General features: G+C 46.1%; 1 protein-coding gene across 1 annotated transcript in view; it reads left to right on the forward strand.

The window, feature by feature from the left end:
- The window catches only part of FRMD6 (FERM domain containing 6), a 136,446-nt gene that overhangs the window by 42,772 nt on the left and 74,871 nt on the right, over positions 1 to 18,803 (forward strand). Inside the window, exon 2 of the mRNA XM_035100697.3 lies at positions 14,900 to 15,199. The gene's annotated coding sequence lies outside the window, so the exon portion shown is untranslated. The remainder of the gene's footprint in view (positions 1 to 14,899; positions 15,200 to 18,803) is intronic.

The following is an 18,803-nucleotide window of genomic DNA, read 5'->3' on the forward strand; positions in this document are numbered from 1 at the left end:
AAAATAAGTATTAAAAGGCACACGTTTATCAGAAGGTGGAGGGTTGATATTGGGACCTGTATTTTGGGACTTTTTCATATGTGATTTAGAGTTAGGGGTGAGCATTGGAGAGGGTTGTTGTTTTCATTTGTTACTATGTTGTGTATTTTTTTTAATAATAATGCAAACCACTCTGTGATCACCCAATGAAGGGTGGTATAGTCATTTAATTAATTAATTAATTAATTAATTAATAGTAGCGACAACAACAACTTATTATTGTTATTGTTATTATTTCCTGATAATACTCAATTATTCAAAGTGGTTAAAACAAAAAAGTGATTGCAAAGAGCAACAAAGTATCTCTCCAAATTGAGTGAACGGGTGGTAAAATAATTAAAAGCAAACAAGTGTAAAGTGAAGCGTCTTGACACAAACATGTTTAAATTTCACATGATTTTAGTTTCACATTTAAAAAAAGAAATAATTTCACATTTAAAGGTGAGCCTACCTAATTTGCCCTTTTCAAAACAACATGAGAACCAAAAAAAAAAAACCACCCGTCCTTCAAAATTTGCACATTTTGCAGTGCAGTTTCCCAGCCAGGTGGTATGCATAACATGACATGTGCATAACCTATTTGTGACAATCACGTGCAAAAATGCATTGTATCGGGGGGGGGGGGGATGGCATTGCAAGCAGATGTCTCCTGAGCAAAACTGCATGCCCCAGATATGTATATTAGGAAATAATCGTGCGGAAATGCTGGCGAAGTTTCACGAGGACCTTTTTTCTTTTCTTTTCTTTTAATTAAAATAAACTTTATTGAATTATACATTAAAAAATACACTCACAATCACACCAAAAAGTAAACAAAAATATCCAAAACATAACATACAACAACAAAACTTCAAAAAGAAAAAAAATAGAAAAACAAACATATCATAAACATAATCATAATCATAACCATAAATCATAATCTTAAATTAAATCATAAATTATAATTATAAGTTAAATCATAAATTATAATTATAAGTTAAATCATAAAGAACATAAATATAATCTAGTTACAGGTAGGTAGCCGTGTTGGTCTGAGTCGAAGCAAAATAAAAAAATTCCTTCAGTAGCACCTTAAAGACCAACTAAGTTTATATTTTGGTATGAGCTTTCGTGTGCATGCACACGAAAAGAAGTGTGCATGCACACGAAAAGAAGTGTGCATGCACACGAAAGCTCATACCAAAATATAAACTTAGTTGGTCTTTAAGGTGCTACTGAAGGAATTTTTTTATAAATATAATCATAAATTAAATCATAAAAAGATCTTCAACTAATTCTCTCATTCATTCTCTCTTTCATACCCAAAAAACTTCTTTATCCCCCTTCCCCCCCCCCACTTCCAGCCATTCCTATATATTGAGGACCTATATACGAGGACCTTTTCAATAGAAAAATAAAATAATCACACGCGGATCTGGGAACGAAAAGAACTGGACTTGATTGGGAAAATGAGAAACTGGGAGAAACCAGTTTTGTCCCTTTTCGAACGGCAAAGTTCAGCGAGGGCCGAGCAAATCCCTGTAGCCTGCAAAAGACTGTCCTTGCACTGAGTGAAATGATCGATTGTGCTTATCTGAGCCATCTTCACAACCGCAGCAGCTAGAGTCTAGACAGAGAGGCGGGAGTGTTTGGAAGACCACCCAGGGCATATCACCTCCGCTTGCTACTGAGCAGGGAGCAGGCAAACCAAACAGGCAGTGGTTCTCTTTTAAGAACAAAGGCTGGTGCTCAAGCTGTCCAGGAAAGCCAGCCTCTGCCTCCTCCTCCTCCTCCTCCTCCTCCTCCTCCTCCTCCTCCTCCTCCTCCTCCTCCTCCTCCTCCTCCTCCTCCTCTGTTCCTTTTCATTGCCCTTACTTTGATTGCCACAATGCTGAATGTGGGAGAGCACTCTGCACATGCTCCAGGGCATCCCCGTTAGTCCTCAGTATTATTTTAAGACCTGAGCTTGGCGCTGAAAAGCAGGCCGCAGCTCAGTGGTAGAGCACCTGCTTGGTGTGCAGAAGGTCTCGGGTTCAATCCCCTGAGAGGACAAGTAGAGACCACTGCCTGAAACCCTGGAGAGATGCTGCCAGTCAGTGCAGGCACTATTGAGCAAGATGGACCAATGGCATCTTCCTAATGTCAACTAGTATTTAAGCATTGCTGAACTGGCCTGTTTGGGGACGGGGGACGGATGTGGCCCAATCGCCTTCTAAATCCGGCCCGCGGACGGTCCAGGAATCAGCATGTTTTTACATGAGTAGAATGTGTCCTTTTATTTAAAAGGCATCTCTGGGTTATTCATTCATTATTATTTTTCAAAATATTGTCTGGCCCCCCACAAGGTCTGAGGTACAGTGGACCGGCCCCCTGCTGAAAAAGTTTGCTGACCCCTGATTTAAGCCATGGGGAGGCAAACTAAGGCCCAGGAGCTGGATCTGGCCCAATCGCCTTTCTAAATCCGGCCCGCGGATGGTCCGGGAATCAGCGTGTTTTTACATGAGTAGAATGTGTCCTTTTATTTAAAAAGCATCTCTGGGTTATTTGTGGGGCCTGCCTGGTGTTTTCACAGGGCCAGCTCTACATAGACCCCTGGTGGCGCAGTGCACCATGGCGGGGGGCTGGTAAGCTGGGCGCCGGCCTGGCAAGGAGGGCGCCGCACGGCAAAGCCGCGCGCAAACCAATTTCGCCCTGCGAGGGCGGGGCGGGTGGCGGAGCGATCTCCGCCCCTCAGCACCAGGGCGCGCGATCTGCTCAAGACGGCCCTGTGTTTTCACATGAGTAGAATGTGTCCTTTTATTTAAAATGCATCTCTGGGTTATTTGTGGGGCATAGGAATTCATTCTCCCCCCCCCCCTGCAAATTATAGTCCGGCCCCCCACAAGGTCTGAGGGACAGTGCACTGGCCCCCTGCTGAAAAAGTTTGCTCACCCCCGATTTAAGCCCTTAGTGGAAACCTGAAAGGTGTTTCAGGAATGATGTATGCAAATGTATGTAGGCTTGTTTTATTTAGATATTAGAAAATTGTTAGTTATATATTAAAGTTCCACCCCTCCTCTCTGAGTTACATCAAGCATTTTTCTCTCTGCCTTGTCGGCCAGCATTCTTTCGACCAGGATCCTCAGTCCCGTCCAAGGGAAGAGAGTGACATTCGGCTATTAAAATGTAACGCTGTCGTGTGCATCATTTCAGGAACATGCTGTCATCGTGACTGACAAAAGTGCATTCCTCGCCTTTGAGCTGTAGCGTATTCTTGGCAAGTGAGCTGGATTTCCTGAGGGCGCAGGGCAAGGGACAACACCCAGCAATGCAGCCGATGTACTCTGACGCCTGCTAAATATAGAGAATGCAACCCAAATTAAAACGATCGCAAGCTAGTTTCCACCCAGCACGATTTGGGTGGGTGCCTGGCTTGGCCACATCGTGTCGGAGAGTTGCAGGTCAATTAATTGACTGCAATAATTCAGGCTTAGGTTAAAGTGTCTGCCCCAGGGGCCAATCTCGGCCAGCTAGAGAGTCCAGTTTGGCCCGCAAGGGCATTTCCCCCCAAACCACACCCACCTGTCAATCACCTGGCATCACGGAGAGGCATCAAGAGGCAGGGTTCAATCCTGCTTGCCAGCAGTTTTCCTGCAGAGAAAGGCTGGTGAAGAGACCCCCTTCCCCAAACCCCACTGATTGATCAACATGTCAGCTGATTGATCGATGGGGAGCCCTGCCTACCTGTCAGAGTCAATGGGGGTGAGGAGTGAAGATCTGGCCTGCTAGATCAAAAAGTCCTTTCCCCCTCCTCTACATCAATTATCTCATGATAATTCATTAGCATTTTAATGTGAATTTATCCTAATATACACACGTCTGCAATTTGGCCTAATTTACCCATTTTCGCATAGCAATTTTCTGTAATATAATCCCCAGGTTGGGCAAATGATTCCTGCATTACACTATATATAAATTTTTATTAGTTTTATATAAACATGACATTTTCACACATTAAGAAAAGGGTTCTTTCTAACCTTGAGACCTCCTTCCTTCTACGGGTTCCAATTCTTAAAAAAAAAAATATTAAAAAAACCTGCATCTTTTGCTGTAATCTATCTGTTATACCGTGTAATCATAGTATCCAAAATCCATGTTACAAGTGTCATTGTATTCCTGCCAGTGATTTCACCTGTTTACAGTGATCTCTCAAATATGTGAGAAAGTTATCCCAGTCTTTTAAAAAATACTTGCTATTCCTGATTTCTGATCTTTCCCGAACAGAGAAGAGCGGCAGACCAAACTGGTGGAATATGCAGAAATGGCAAGATTCCTGCAATTGCAGGAGGTTGGACTATATGGCTGGCAAAAGCATAACTTGCGCATGTCACAGAGGGAGGCCAACGAGGTGTGTGGACTAGGGAGATGGGGTGCTTCCTGGGGATGGATAAAGAGGGCAGGGGGTCTCATTTGGCCCAATAACTGAAGCTCCCCACCCCTTCTGCAAAGTGACTCATAGCCACAACTACTAGCCGGTGCCCCATTAACCTTCCAGGCATCCTGAAAACCTTGGCCAAGGAAGCTTTGTGTGGTTTTTTTTTTGCTCTCTGTGAGGTTGTTTACCCCCTTCAGTCTGGCTCTCCAGAGCTCCTTCTGTGCGTACAGCCAGCCACACAGCCTCATATCTGGGGCCCATAATCACCACTTTCCTTTTCGGGTCTTTTTATCTCCCCTCTTCTGCTGCTGGGTGGCTCCTCCCCACCCGCAATATCTCTGCCGCCATACAAGACACGATCTAAACCCCACAGGCCAGCTGGCGCTCTCTGAATCGGCCGCCTTTCCATCCAGATCCCACCCACCCACCCACCCCTATAAAGTTCCAGCCATTAAAAAGGCAAGCAGTGTTTTGACCCTGCTGTGCCTCCCAAAGAGCCCGTCCAGAAACGTTTTCAGATTCTGCAGAGTTTTCAGAAGCAGCCGCAGCAAGGGCTGAGTGTATCTTGCAAACCTTTCTTGAACATCGGAGGGCACATAATGAGTCTCCTCCACAAAACCCCCTTGCAAGGACTTCTGCTTGTGCAGGGGGCGGGTTTTCCCCTCTCCTCGCACCCCCTGAAATTGGCTTGGGGGTGTCAGAAGAAACTGCCCCTCAAACAGCATGCGGGGGGGGGGGGAAGAGGGGTCTTTTTGTCTGGTTGCACTGATAGAATTATCAGAAGAGCGTAAAGCAATATCTGCTATGCACAAATTCTTTGAGAAGTGGCTGGGGAGTCTCCCATCGCTGAGATTATTATGGTGCAGGATTCATGCTCAAGAACAACTCTCCCCTCCTGTGGCTTCCAGCCACTGGTATGCAGGAGCATTACTTAGAAACATAGAATTGTAGCGTTGGAAGGGCCCCCGAGGGTCATCTAGTCCAACCCCCTGCAATGCAAGAATCTTTCGCCCAACGTGGGGCTTGAACCCACAACCCTGAGATTAAGCATGAGTTAAGGATGAGTTTGTGGTGGTGTTTGCTTATGAAAAGGACCAGTGTACCTACCAGCTTTCATTGAAAAGAAATGTAAAAGGGAACTCTGAGGCAGTTCAAACAGAAGAATGACAAAATAGCTCTGTGAGACCAGTTCAATGTGGGGCTTGAGCCCATGATATGGATACATTTGGATGTATCTTTGATGCTCTTGTGATGTTGCTGAAGAAAGTTCTGCAAGCGAAAGTCTGAATTTAACTTATGGGCCTTGATAATGTTTTTCTTCCATAAGAATTCCGTTTTTATGCATCCTGTCCCTTCAAACTGTGCAATATTAATATCTGAGTAGAGCAGAGAACGATCAACAGTTAATTATCAAGCTCATAGCTGCCAAGTTTTCCCTTTTCTCGCGAGGAAGCCTATTCAGCATAAGGGAAAATCCCTTAAAAAAGGGATAACTTACAGACTTCCGGTCTACCGCGCTGGAGTGAGGTCGCAGAAGCCTCGAGTTCCGAGGCTTCTGGCATTCGCGGAGGGGGGGGGAATACCGCGGGGGCACGCGGTTCCCCATAGAACCCCGGGTTGAGCTTCCCGGGGGCAAAATTTGCCCGGCAGAGCTCCAGACGCGACTCCTCCGCTGCCCGGGAGCTCGGCAGAGCCCCCGAGAGTCAGCAGAGTCGCAGTCGCGGGAGCCATTTTGGGCACCAGCTTTACCTCCAGAAGCGACGTCCCAAGCCTTCACTCAGAGAGCGGTGGATTCCTTCCGCAAAAAGCAACGATCAGAAAAACAACAACAACAACTCAACGTGAGTAAAAAAGTTTGATTGGCAAGATCCCTTTAAAATTTGGACACGGTGGGTGACTACAAAAACGGAAGTCGGTCTCCCACTTTGATTGTTTTGTGAAGCAGTAATTTGATCCCCAGCAGGGGAAGAGAGAGGAAGTAACCAATTTACCAAGAATCAGACTTTCAAAACCCTCCAGGAGACTGGAACTAGGTCCCTGGAGAGATCAGTGAATGGATGGATATTTTGCTGTTATTAAGAAAAAGACTTGACAATTGATACTTGGATTTATGGATTAGCCGGGACTGGACTTAAAATGGACTCCATCTGGTAATTTGACACCTGTCACATCTGGTTTTATTATCTGCTGCTTTCCCACGGGATTTGAGAGCAAGGACGATGGCAGTCTCAACATCAGTACAGGACTTACAGTACCAAAAGATTTATTTGGAACTTTTACACATCAAGGGACAGCTGGTCAAGAACAATGAACAAGTGCAACAAATTAACAATAGACTTGAGGATACGAAGGGAGATATGGACAAAGACTGTGGAAGAGAAATGACCTGCGCAGACGATACGGAGGAAGAAAAAAACACGATAGACATTAATGATAATTTAGAAGAACTTCAAAATTGCAAAGAGAGGGAAGAAGACTGTCAAAATGCCCCACAAGTGGGAGATGTGGGACAAGCTTTGGACTTAAAAAAAGAACTCTCCAACGGAGAACCAGGGGGGGTCTCTGCACACCCAGTGAGAGAGGGTGTGCAGGGAAGGCTCTGGGTTGAGGGGAAGGAAGAAGGGGGGTGTTGGGAAACAGCAAGGAAAGTGTGGAAACAGCAGAGTGGTTTTAAAAAATATTGCTGGAAGTTCTTGGAAAGGGTGGGAGTGGGATAAAATGCTTTAATCATGTGGTTTTAGGCTGGTTTGATTGGAAAAGTCCGACACTGGTACGAAATTTGGAATTTGCTGAGGTATCTAGGGAATCTGGGTCCAGGGGAAGGGGGGGAACGAAGTACTAAAATATAGTTTCATTGTTGGTAAAAAAAGTTAAGTTGGGGAGATATATTAGAGTATAAGTATTCAAAAATTGAGTATAGAGATAATTAAATGGTGATAATTAATGAGGAAAGGTTAAGTAATTAAAATTATTTGGAACATAGGTGAAAACTGCTTGATGAGGAAATAAATTGGGAAATCAATGAGGGGGGAACCGGGGAAGTCTCATTGTTATGGAAACGATATAAGATGATTAGATCTATTTTTTCCCTTTTTTATATTTTTCCTTCTTTTTTTCTCTTTTTTCCCTTCTTTTTTTTGGGGGGGGGGTAGGGGGGTTCTTTTTTTCTTTTTGTTTTTTGTGTGCTCCTTTTTGAATTTGTATTTTGTGTTATTTTTTTATGTGCAAAATGAATAAAGATTATTTTTTTTTTAAAAAAGGATAACTTGGCAGCTATGATCAAGCTGCAAAAAGCTTTGAATATAGTCCCATGGGAAATCCCCCATGTTAAAGCTTTATCACCAATACATAGGCATGCCCATTTCAGTGTGAATTAAACCAATTATCCTTAACAGTTCCTGCCTCCAACAGTGTAGCCATGCAGCTAGTATTGTACAGTCAAACCTCGGATCCCAAACGCCTCCATTTCGGAACGTTTTGGCTTCTGAACACCGAAAACCCAGAAGTAAATGCTCCGGTTTTTTGATGTTTTTCGGAACCAATCGGAAGCCGCGCCTCGGTTGTCAAACATTTCGGAAGCAAAAAACAGGCTTCCAGAACGGATTACGATGGACAACTAAGGTTTGGCTGTAGCTGTTGACAGGGCCGGTCCTACGTGCAGGCTGGGTGGCACAGGGCACCACGGCGCTGGCCCACCAGGAGGGCGCTGTGAGCTGCGCCCACCCGCTGGCCGGCTGGTCCTCCGCGCAGCTGCGCCCACGGCAACCGCGCAGCACCTGCCCGCCCGTCGCGCAGCAGCGCCTGTGGCAGCTGCGCTGAGCGCGGCACCCACCCGCCCACCACGCTGGGAAACGGGGCGGGAGGGGGCTGGAGGGATCTGGCGCACCACGGCGCCAGGGGCGCTTAAGACAGCCCTGGCTGTTGACAGCCTTATCCTCCATTGACACCCATTGCCCTTTCCACTTTGGCCTGCACTCTTTACCGCCATGTGGCCCCTGGAAGATTTCTTGGAAGGAAGAGCGGCCCTCCTCTGGCTGAGAAAGGTGCGGCTCCAACACTGCCAGGCAGACCTCGACAGAGAGGCCCACAGAGTCTGGGCAAAGATGCAGAAGTGTTTCTTGCCAAGCCGGTCCCTAACACCCACATGCCGGGAGCCTCCTGACGCAAGTCCTGGCAGAGGGTTCCTCAAGGCTCCACGGCAAAAGCGCCACCCGGAAACGAAGTTGGCAAATTGGATCTGGGAGAACGCAGAGCTGGAACAGGCTGTGTGAGCCTAATTGCACTCTTTGCATGATAATTAGACACTAATGGCTTATTAAAAGCCATCAGCAAATGTTTGCTTTGCCCCCCTCCTTTCCTTAAGACGGAGCCCCTGCAAGTCACAGCTGCAGCAGCATTACTCACGCTTGCGTATATTTAAAGGACAATTAATGCATAATAATCATTTAAAAACCCACATTTGCCCTGCCTGTTCCACCAGCCACCAAACACAAAGCTCCCTTCCTGAGCTAAAAATTTGGAGGGGGTGTGATAAAGTTTCCTGGCTCCCCCTTTAAAAGAATGGTCAACCAACTGAGAAAAGTGCCTGGATTTTTGAAAGCCCTTTTCAGGCACCAGGCAAAGCTCTCTGCCCGGCTGTCCTGGGTGCAGAGGGAGCTGTTTCTGAAATGCCCTCTACGCAGTTTGTTTAAATGGTTTCTTATATATATATATATATATATATATATATATATATATATATTGGTTTTCTAAAGTGTACAAAAATTAAAGAAAATACAAAAAATACAAAAACAGATATACAAGAAAAAAGAAATACATAAGACACAAAAAATAAAAGAGATTTTATCTAAAACAATTATCTAACATAATTCTTGGTCTGTCCACTTCCTCCTTCCCTTCCTTCCATGTTTCTTGTTTTTAAATCTAAAATAGCACTCTCTACTTCTTTACCCTTATGTTCTTCTAATAACTCATTTATAAATATTTTTCTTGATCCATTTACACACACATTCCCAATATTACAAAATATCCTTGGATCTAGAAATCTTAATATATGTTTTACATTTAAAACTTGTTACTAGCCTACTAGATCTAAATGCTACTTCAGCCTCTTTGTACTTCCATTTCCCTTATTATCTATTCTTAATCTTATAATTCTTTTCCAAATACATTTTAAATTTCTTCCACTCTTCCTCCACCGTCTCCTTCTGTTTAAATGGTTTCTTAACCGGCCTCCATAGAAAGGTTTCAGGGTTGGTGTGGAAGAGTGTGCAGCAGCTGGTGTTCACTGGGACTGGTAGGGCGGAAGGCGGGGAGGCCAACAGCAGGGGGCTCCAGAGCCAATGGCAGACGGAGTCAACGAAGGGTTCGTCTAGGCTTCCTTTGGTGCCACATTTCTTGGCACAGATCCAGGTTGTGTATCTTGCTGCTGCTGCTGCTGTTGTCAGGGGTGCAAACTTGAATAAAATATTGGGGGCATCTCCACCCCCATTTTTCAGCCTGGACACAGGTCCAGCTCCAAGGGCCTTCTGACGGTTCCCTCCCTGCGAGAAGTGAGGTTACAGGGAACCAGGCAGAGGGCCTTCTCGGTGGTGGCACCCGCCCTGTGGAATGCCCTCCCATCAGATGTCAAGGAAATATACAACTCTCTGACTTTTAGAAGACATCTGAAGGCAGCCCTGTTTGGGGAAGTTGATCACGGTGCGGATTTGCCAGGCATGCCTTCCTCTTAGCACGTTTCTCCCTTGCGTCCTGAGTTCGAGTGTCTTCAAAGCCCATGTCACCTTTGGTAAAGGCTGTTCTCCAACTGGAGCGCTCGCAGGCCAGTGTTTCCCAGTTGTCGGTGTTCATACTACATTTTTTAAGATTTGCCTTGAGACAGTCTTTAAACCTCTTTTGTTGACCATCAGCACTACGCTTTCCATTTGGTCCCTTCCAACTCTTATGTTTCTATGATTTCCCCAGAATCTTCTGTATCCATAACAAGAGCTCTACCACGGAGCTACAGCTTGTTCAGCATACAAACAGACTCTCGCAACCAACGAGTCTCAGAGTTCAGCAAGGGCTGCCTTTGTATATTTCCCCAATCCCTCATAAATATATAATACCCCTTTGCAAGAAGGGAAATGTTGTTTTGTTCGGAGAAGCAGTCCGTGAATAAGAGCAGCAGGTCCATCAACACTTCATATTGATCCAGCGCTGCAGGGAACAGTTGGATCGAAGAAAGGAATCTGTTCTCTCTCTGGCTGCTTGGGGGGGGCTGCTGCCCCGATGGTGCTGTTGCCCCCACACCATCACTCATAATTATGATCAGAATGCATTTGCAAAAAATATATTTTAAAAACGCTTCTCGGTGCGAAAAGTAAGGCATCATACAATTGGAAAGTAAGGCCAACCGTCCGAAAGCAAAACAAATAATCGTAATTTGGCGGCCTTTGCAGGAACGAATGTGCAAAAGGAGGATGGTTTATGGGGAAAATGTGCCATTCCTAATATGACCGTTAAAAAAAGAGTTTTGGTTCTGAAATGACCCCACTCTGTGATTTAAAAAGTACCAACGCACACACACATCCTGGCAGCCCTCCCATTTGGTTCCATCCGCTCCCCTTTCCCTGCTAGAGTGGTATGATCCCAAGGTCAGGACCACATTCCAAAGGCAGGTAAAAATAAGCATTTGGAGAGGGGCAAACAATGATTCACTGTTGCACACACAAGACAGTTTCCTAGCGGGTCACAAGTATAGTACAGCAATCAGGAAGTGTGTGTGTGTGCGTGTGTGTGCGTGAGTGAGTGAGTGAGATGGGAAAGTTTTCCAACCTTGGGAAGTCTCAAAGAGACCAGCTCTGCAACTCACTTCCGCCATCTGCAAAATCGTGCGCCGTAAGTGTATTCATAGAATCATAGAGTCGGAAGAGACTACAAGGGCCATCCAGTCCAACCCCCTGCCAAGCAGGAAACACCATCAAAGCATTCTTGACATATGCCTGTCAAGCCTCTGCTTAAAGACCTCCAAAGAAGGAGACTCCACCACTCTCCTTGGTAGCAAATTCCACTGCTGAACAGCTCTTACTGTCAGGAAGTTCTTCCTAATGTTTAGGTGGAATCTTCTTTCTTGAAGTTAAATCCATTGCTCCGTGTCCGCTTCTCTGGAGCAGCAGAAAACAATCTTTCTCCCTCCTCCATATGACATCCTTTTATATATTTGAACATGGCTATCATATCACCCCTTAACCTTCTCTTCTCCAGGCTAAACATACCCAGCTCCCTAAGCCGTTCCTCATAAGGCATCGTTTCCAGGCCTTTGACCATTTTGGTTGCCCTCTTCTGGACACGTTCCAGCTTGTCAGTATCCTTCTTGAACTGTGGTGCCCAGAACTGGACACAGTACTCCAGGTGAGGTCGGGAATCATGCCGCACAATTTTGCTATAGCCCTCAATTCAGTCGCGTGCGTGCAAGCTACATCTACTGCACTCCCCTCTTCCATGCAGCTGTTTAAAAAATGTGATCCCCCCATCCTCATTCTGTTCACTGGGGGAGCCTCAGGCCAGTGACCCCCTCTCAGCCCAGCCTGCCTCGCAGGGTTGTTGCGAAGATGAAAGGGGAGGACAGTGGAGAACCGTGGAGTAAGTAACAAGTGTAATGGGTGACAGCAAACAAACAATTCTTTAGTTCTTAAGGAAGGATCCAAAAGTGCTCTTACTAGAAATTAAGTACTCATTCAAAAGTATTTATAAACCTCAATGTTTTTTTAAAGAAGCTGTAAGCGGGGTGCAACCTCAGAACAATGAGCAATAGCATTAAAACAAACAAACAGTATGATAAAAACATAAAAAGGCATTTAAGAGGAAATAAAGAATAGGAATTCGGGGGAAAGGAAAACAGGGTCTGGTCTTATGGGTTAGGGAAAGCCTGGGTAAGAAGGTATTGCTCGATTGTTCCTCTGCATTCTTTCTGCCTGTCTTGCTCCTCCCAAGAGGGGCTGCACTCTGCAGAGTTCCTAGAATTTGCCGTAATGCTGAAGCTGATGCAGTAATTTCCAGGAATAATTAGGCTGCGAAATCTCGCCCGTTTCAGAACATCAGAAGAGCCTGCTTGCTGGATCAGGCCAGTGGCCCATCAAGCCCAGCCCCGTTCTCACACTGGCCGACCACACAACTGGGAGACGTTCTCCTGTGCAATGCAAACTCCTGCTCTGCTGCGTCAACCTCAACAGGCTGTAAAGACACCGGGTTCGGGCTCCGCCTCGGGTGCCCACATACCCAGTCAGCACTTTTGTGCAGCAAATGTTTTTGGCACGGCCCCATCGCCTGCGCATGCTTTTGCGGACTGAGCCTCGGGCTCCAAGGAGTTGCTGGCAGAAGGTGGCAGAAAGTCTGGAAATGTCCCAGGGCATTTCCAAAAGCCGGAGCAGCTGGCATAGGCGCCCTGGCACCGTGAGAGATGTGGGGAATCGCTGGGGTGGTGATCCCGAAGACACATGAGCCAGTTGGCTATTTACAGAGCTTCGTGTGCCCTTTGAAACAGGGCCGAGTTTAGGTTTGATGAGGCCCTAAGCTACTGAAGGTAATGGGGCCCTTTATATATCCAGCTGTCATAGAATCATAGAGTTGGAAGAGACCACGAGGGCCATCCAGTCCAACCCCCTGCCAAGCAGGAAACACCATCAAAGCATTCCTGACAGATGGCTGTCAAGCCTCTGCTTAAAGACCTCCAAAGAAGGAGACTCCACCACACTCCTTGGCAGCAAATTCCACTGTCGAACAGCTCTTACTGTCAGGGAGTTCTTCCTAACGTTTCGGTGGAATCTTCTTTCTTGTAGCTTGAATCCATTGCTCCGTGTCCTTTGTCAACAACAAATTGTCGCTGTTTTTTTGTGTTGAATATATGCTATATGGTAATTGATGGATCTAATAGGTTTGTAAAGCCATTTGCACATGCAGAATGTAGGCACCCTATATATAGAAATGGGCAGGGAGCAGGCAAGCAGGCAGGGACCATGACTCACATCATAAGAGCCTACACAAGACAAAACACTCTTGCTGTATGTACGTTTTATTTTAATTGTTTTTTATCTTATATTTTGGAAATGTACATTCAGTTTTGTTTTCCTTTAAAAAAATTGTTGGGGGCCCCAGGAGAGTGTGGCCCTAAGCTATAGCTTGTTTAGCTTATGCGTAAATCCGGCACTGCGTTGAGGTCAGAGGCTGAGGACTAGAGCAGCGTTTCTCAACCGCTGTTCTGCGGCACACTAGTGTGCCGCAAGACGCTGGCTGGTGTGCCGCGACGTGCAGCGACGAGAAGGGCGATTTGCATTGTCACGTGCCTGGTGGCCGCCAATAGGCAGCACTGACCCGCCGGAAAGCAATATTTCTCCTCCTCTTTCCCAAAGCTCAGTGCAAACGAGCCTGGCGGCCGCCAATAAACAAGACTCACCCACCGGAAAGCAATATTTGGCAAGTGTTTCTTACAGTCATAATTATAATATAGGGTGGCACAGAGTTAATTTTTTTAACTTTTTTAATGGTGGTGTGCCTCGTGATTTTTTTCACGGAACAAGTGTGCCGTGGCCCAAAAAAGGTTGAGAAACACTGGACTAGAGCGTTAAAAGTGGTCGCTCCTTTTTTCTAGTTGCCTTAGCCTGCAGACAAGAATCTTAGGCAACAATCAGGGGTGGGGAGGGGGAAATTCAGCCCATAATAAAAAGGGCCTGCTGGATCAGGCCAGGGGCCCATCCACTGGGACATGACAGAGGTGTAGAAAATTATGCATAGAAATTCTTACCAGAGAGGAATGGCAAGTCAAGCTGTTGGAATATGCTGAAATGGCAAAACTGACCTGGAAGCTCAGGAACCAAGAAGACAAAAACGTCAATAAAGAAGGGGGGGATTTTCATTTATTTAGGAGACCTCTGTAAGCAGATGGAAACATTAGCAGGATTTTAATAACACTTGTAACGTAGCAAATAACATGGATAATAGGGAGAGATTTAAAATATGGATTATGAAACAATATACAGTTGAAAAGGTTGACAAAAGGACCCATGGAGGGGACACTGGGAGGTCTCGAGATTCAGATAAATCTCTCAATATGGATATCTATTTTGTATTGTTATAACTTTGCAATTGTAAAAAAAAATATTTCAAAATAAAAAATTATGCATAGATGTTTGGGGAAACATGGTGGGGAATTCTGTTCACATTTAAGGGAGAGCCTACTTAATTTGGCCTTTGCAAAACAATATGAGAACCAAAACGCTCCCATCCTATGAAATATGCACTTTCCCGAATTTTGCAACGCAGTTTTTCACTCAAGTAATGTATACAAAAACTCATCTACTGGGGTGTGCAGCGTGAGAGTCCGTTGCTGATCAATTAACTGCTTAAAAGCAAGACGGTTCTTAAAAGGGTTTTAATCGATAGCCACACTTCTGTTCCGACTAACAACCTTTTTGTTTTCCCCCCAAATAGGTCCTTGGTGGCCTGAGAGGCAGAGGGCAGAAGCAGCGCAGGAGTGGAAGACTCTCATGTGGGTGTCTAGACGCGGCAGAAGCTTCTTGCCTACGACCCCCCCCCCATGGTACGTCTTGGCCTTCCGATTCATCCCTCTGGTACTGAATAAAAACACCAGCCGAGGGGACCCCTTGCTAAGCCAGTCAACAGGTAGTGGCTGCTGATGCGTGGAGGTTCGTTGCTGGTCTGGGGCGAGAAGGAAGAGCCAGTCTGTGGAGGAGGCTTTGCATGGACTTCATTTGATTTCTACATATACAGGTACAGCATTTCCCCCACAAATATTTCCACCGCCAATCCCTCTCCCCCCCCCCCGGCGCAAGAAAAGACGAAAAAACCCACAATTTTGCAAACTGATGCAGAAAAAGTGGAGCGCTGAATTTAAGAATGGAAAAACGAGAAAACAACATAGGCAGATTTCGCAAACTTGATGTGGGAAAAGCAGAGAACTAAATTTAATAATGGGAAAACGAGAAACCGCGAGAGAACAATGGGCAGATTTAACCGACCGTTCAAGGCCCCCGCATGTTCCCTTCCTTGGGGTTCGTCGTCTTTACACCAGAGTGCCCTCCAAAAGTGGTCTCCCTCAAATAGAGAGCTGGCCTCTGTAAAATAGGACACAAATACACACACACACACACACACACACACACACACACACACACACACACAGGCTGACCACAAGTGACAAATAAACAGAGCACCCTCAAGGGTTTAGCTAATGGAAGAAGTGGAAGCGAGATAAGTGCTCCCCTAAATCTCAGCGTGGGCTTTCTGACTCCCCGTCGGATGGCCTCAAGGGGGTCCCCCTTGACTGTCGGGTGGATTTCGCTTGGCTAGGAGACAGAAGGGCAGGACGAGAGGCACTCTGAGGATGCCTTTGTCCATCAAAAATAACCCTCTCCTGCCCAGCAGGGGTAGAAGCCTCTTGGGCACCTGGGGCGGTGCACCGAGGGGTGGGGCAAACTGCCCGTAGGGGCAGAGCGAATGTCGCAAAGGGGCAGAACGGGGTGTGTGACCCCCTTAGGGAGGGATGGGGCAGGGCGCGCCATGGGGCCTCAGCCGCCCTACAGCTGCAGGACCCGCGCCCGCCATTTTGTCAAACCCCATCAGGGTGACACTCTTCCTACGCCCCTGCTCCTGCCAAAGCCACTTTTTATTGCAGTCAATCTGTCTTGACGTCTTTCTGAACTGCAAGCATTTGCTCAAACAGAGCTCTTCGACGTGGCCTTTTAACCCCTTCCTGCCCCAGCCAAAGGGTGGAAAGCCACGCAAGAAATGCTCACCTCAAGAGCTGAGGCGTTAACCGGCTTGGCAAGGGTTGGGGGTTGCCTGTTTGGCACTGACCCACGACAGGGCCTTTTTAGTGGTGACTCCCCAGTTGCGTTCCCTGGCGAGAAATTTTAAAGCATTCGTCTTGAACCCAGGTATTTGATGGCCAAAACACACTGTTCTCAGAAACCCGGAGATCACTGGTAGATACACAGTTTAAAAACTGTTTCTAGATTATTATTTTTAAATGGGCAACCCACTGGCGAAGGCTGAAGTAGAGCTGGCCAAGTTGGGCCCGTGGTCTAACTCAGCAGGGATCTCCCCATGTTTTCTTTTGCACACCTACGAAATGCAGAAGAAGGCTGGATCTAGACGCATCCAAGAAGCGTTTCAGTTTAAAGCGTTGTAAATTTAAACAGGGAAAACAGGTAGAGAAAAACTGGGCCTCCATGTCGCCATCTGGTGGCACAATGTTATATTGCATATTTGTTGTTGTTTAGTCGTTTAGTCGTGTCTGACTCTTCGTGACCCCATGGACCAGAGCACGCCAGGCACTCCTGTCTTCCACTGCCTCCCGCAGTTTGGTCAGACTCATGTTCGTAGCTTCGAGAACACTGTCCAACCATCTCGTCCTATGTCGTCCCCTTCTCCTAGTGCCCTCCATCTTTCCCAACATCAGGGTCTTTTCCAAGGATTCTTCTCTTCTCATGAGGTGGCCAAAGTATTGGAACCTCAGCTTCACGATCTGTCCTTCCAGGGAGCACTCAGGGCTGATTTCCTTAAGAATTGATAGGTTTGATCTTCTTGCAGTCCATGGGACTCTCAAGAGTCTCCTCCAGCACCATAATTCAAAAGCATCAATTCTTCGGCGATCAGCCTTCTTTATGGTCCAGCTCTCACTTCCATACATCACTAATGGGAAACCATAGCTTTAACTATACGGACCTTTGTTGGCAAGGTGATGTCTCTGCTTTTTAAGATGCTGTCTAGGTTTGTCATTGCTTTTCTCCCAAGAAGCAGGCGTCTTTTAATTTCATGACTGCTGTCACCACCTGCAGTGATCAAGGAGCCCAAGAAAGTAAAATCTCTCACTGCCTCCATTTCTTCCCCTTCTATTTGCCAGGAGGTGATGGGACCAGTGGCCATGATCTTGGTTTTTTTGATGTTGAGCTTCAGACCATATTTTGTGCTCTCCTCTTTCACCCTCATTAAAAGGTTCTTTAATTCCTCCTCACTGTCTGCCATCAAGGTTGTGTCATCTGCATATATTGCATATACAACTCATATAAATCGCTTTTTCTTTACCAGTCTAGCTGAGTCCAGGATCTGAATGGCTGGAGCCAAGAGAGGGAGGGGCGAATGGGCCAGTTTGGGTTTCTCGTTTCTCCAATTTTATGTTCCGACCTCCACATTTCCTCCATTAATTTGCATTTTTTTAAAAAAAGCTCTTATGGAAATCCACCAGCATTTTAGTGGCAATTTCTCTAGTAAACAGATTTTTGTACGCAATCTTGCCTCATGTACGCATATCTGCAAAGCAATGTTTCCTAGTGATAGTTCATTTTTTTGCATGTTATTTTCAATAATACGTGCATTTTTCGTGTGCACTTTAGCGCAGTATATGCATTTCAGAAGCATGCCTTCCAGAGTTTTGGTTTGTGTATTGTTTCAGAAAGTGCAAATGAGGTAGATCCACCTTTGGCTGTGAAGTGAAGTGAATCTCTCCCTCATCCCCAGCCCAGAATTATAGCCAGCAGCTGTTTGTTCCTGCGAAGGAACTTTGGTTCTGCATTTGCAGATTTACCGTAGCGCAAACCCCAAAGGGTTGGTGGTGGCAGAGAAAGGCTGTAATTCAGGTGAATGACAGATTCGGCTATATTCGAGTTTCGAGACACACCAACTCTGTCTACTGCAGTCCTTATTTTTCCCTTGCAGATTCCCATTGCATTTTGTTTTTTTGTATAAAAGAAGGAAAAGAAACAGATTTCATCCAATATTTCATAAACAGGCACGTGGGTGGATGTTTCTTATTAATCCAGACTTCCCCCAGGTTCTCAGCACTGCACATTTCAGCTGCAGTATTCAGCTCGGGAGCAAATAATTTAGCTGTGATGCCTGTATTGCAGGGGGTTAGACAAGATGACCCTTAGGGGTCCCTTCCAGCTCGGCAATTCTGTGGTTCTAGTCCCACCGAACTCCGTGGACCTCCCTGGGGTGGTCATTTCCGCCCCAGCAAGAAAGATGACTGACATTCAATTTTGCCTGTGCTCATTTATGTGCTAAAGATGCAACTATAAAATAATTGCTAGAATTTACATACAGACGCAGAATATCTCGCCGTAGCAGGGAAGTGGGGCAGGTGAACTGTGTGCTTGCTGTAGGGTTGCCAGACCTCCAGGGTTTGCCTAGCTCTCTCCAGGTGGCAGGGGGAGGGTTTGATTCCTCGGGTGGGCAAGAGTGCCTTTTGAAAGAACACACACAGAGGGAGGGAGGGAGAGAGAAAGAGAGAGAGGTGTAACTGGCAAGCTTCAGGAAGGCAGGCGGCAGTAGCAAATTATAGCACATTCTCTTAGGACGGGTGGGGTGTCTGCCC

This window comes from Zootoca vivipara, chromosome 1 (assembly GCF_965207765.1).
Source record: "Zootoca vivipara chromosome 1, rZooViv2.hap1.1, whole genome shotgun sequence".
Classification (NCBI taxonomy): domain Eukaryota; kingdom Metazoa; phylum Chordata; class Lepidosauria; order Squamata; family Lacertidae; genus Zootoca; species Zootoca vivipara.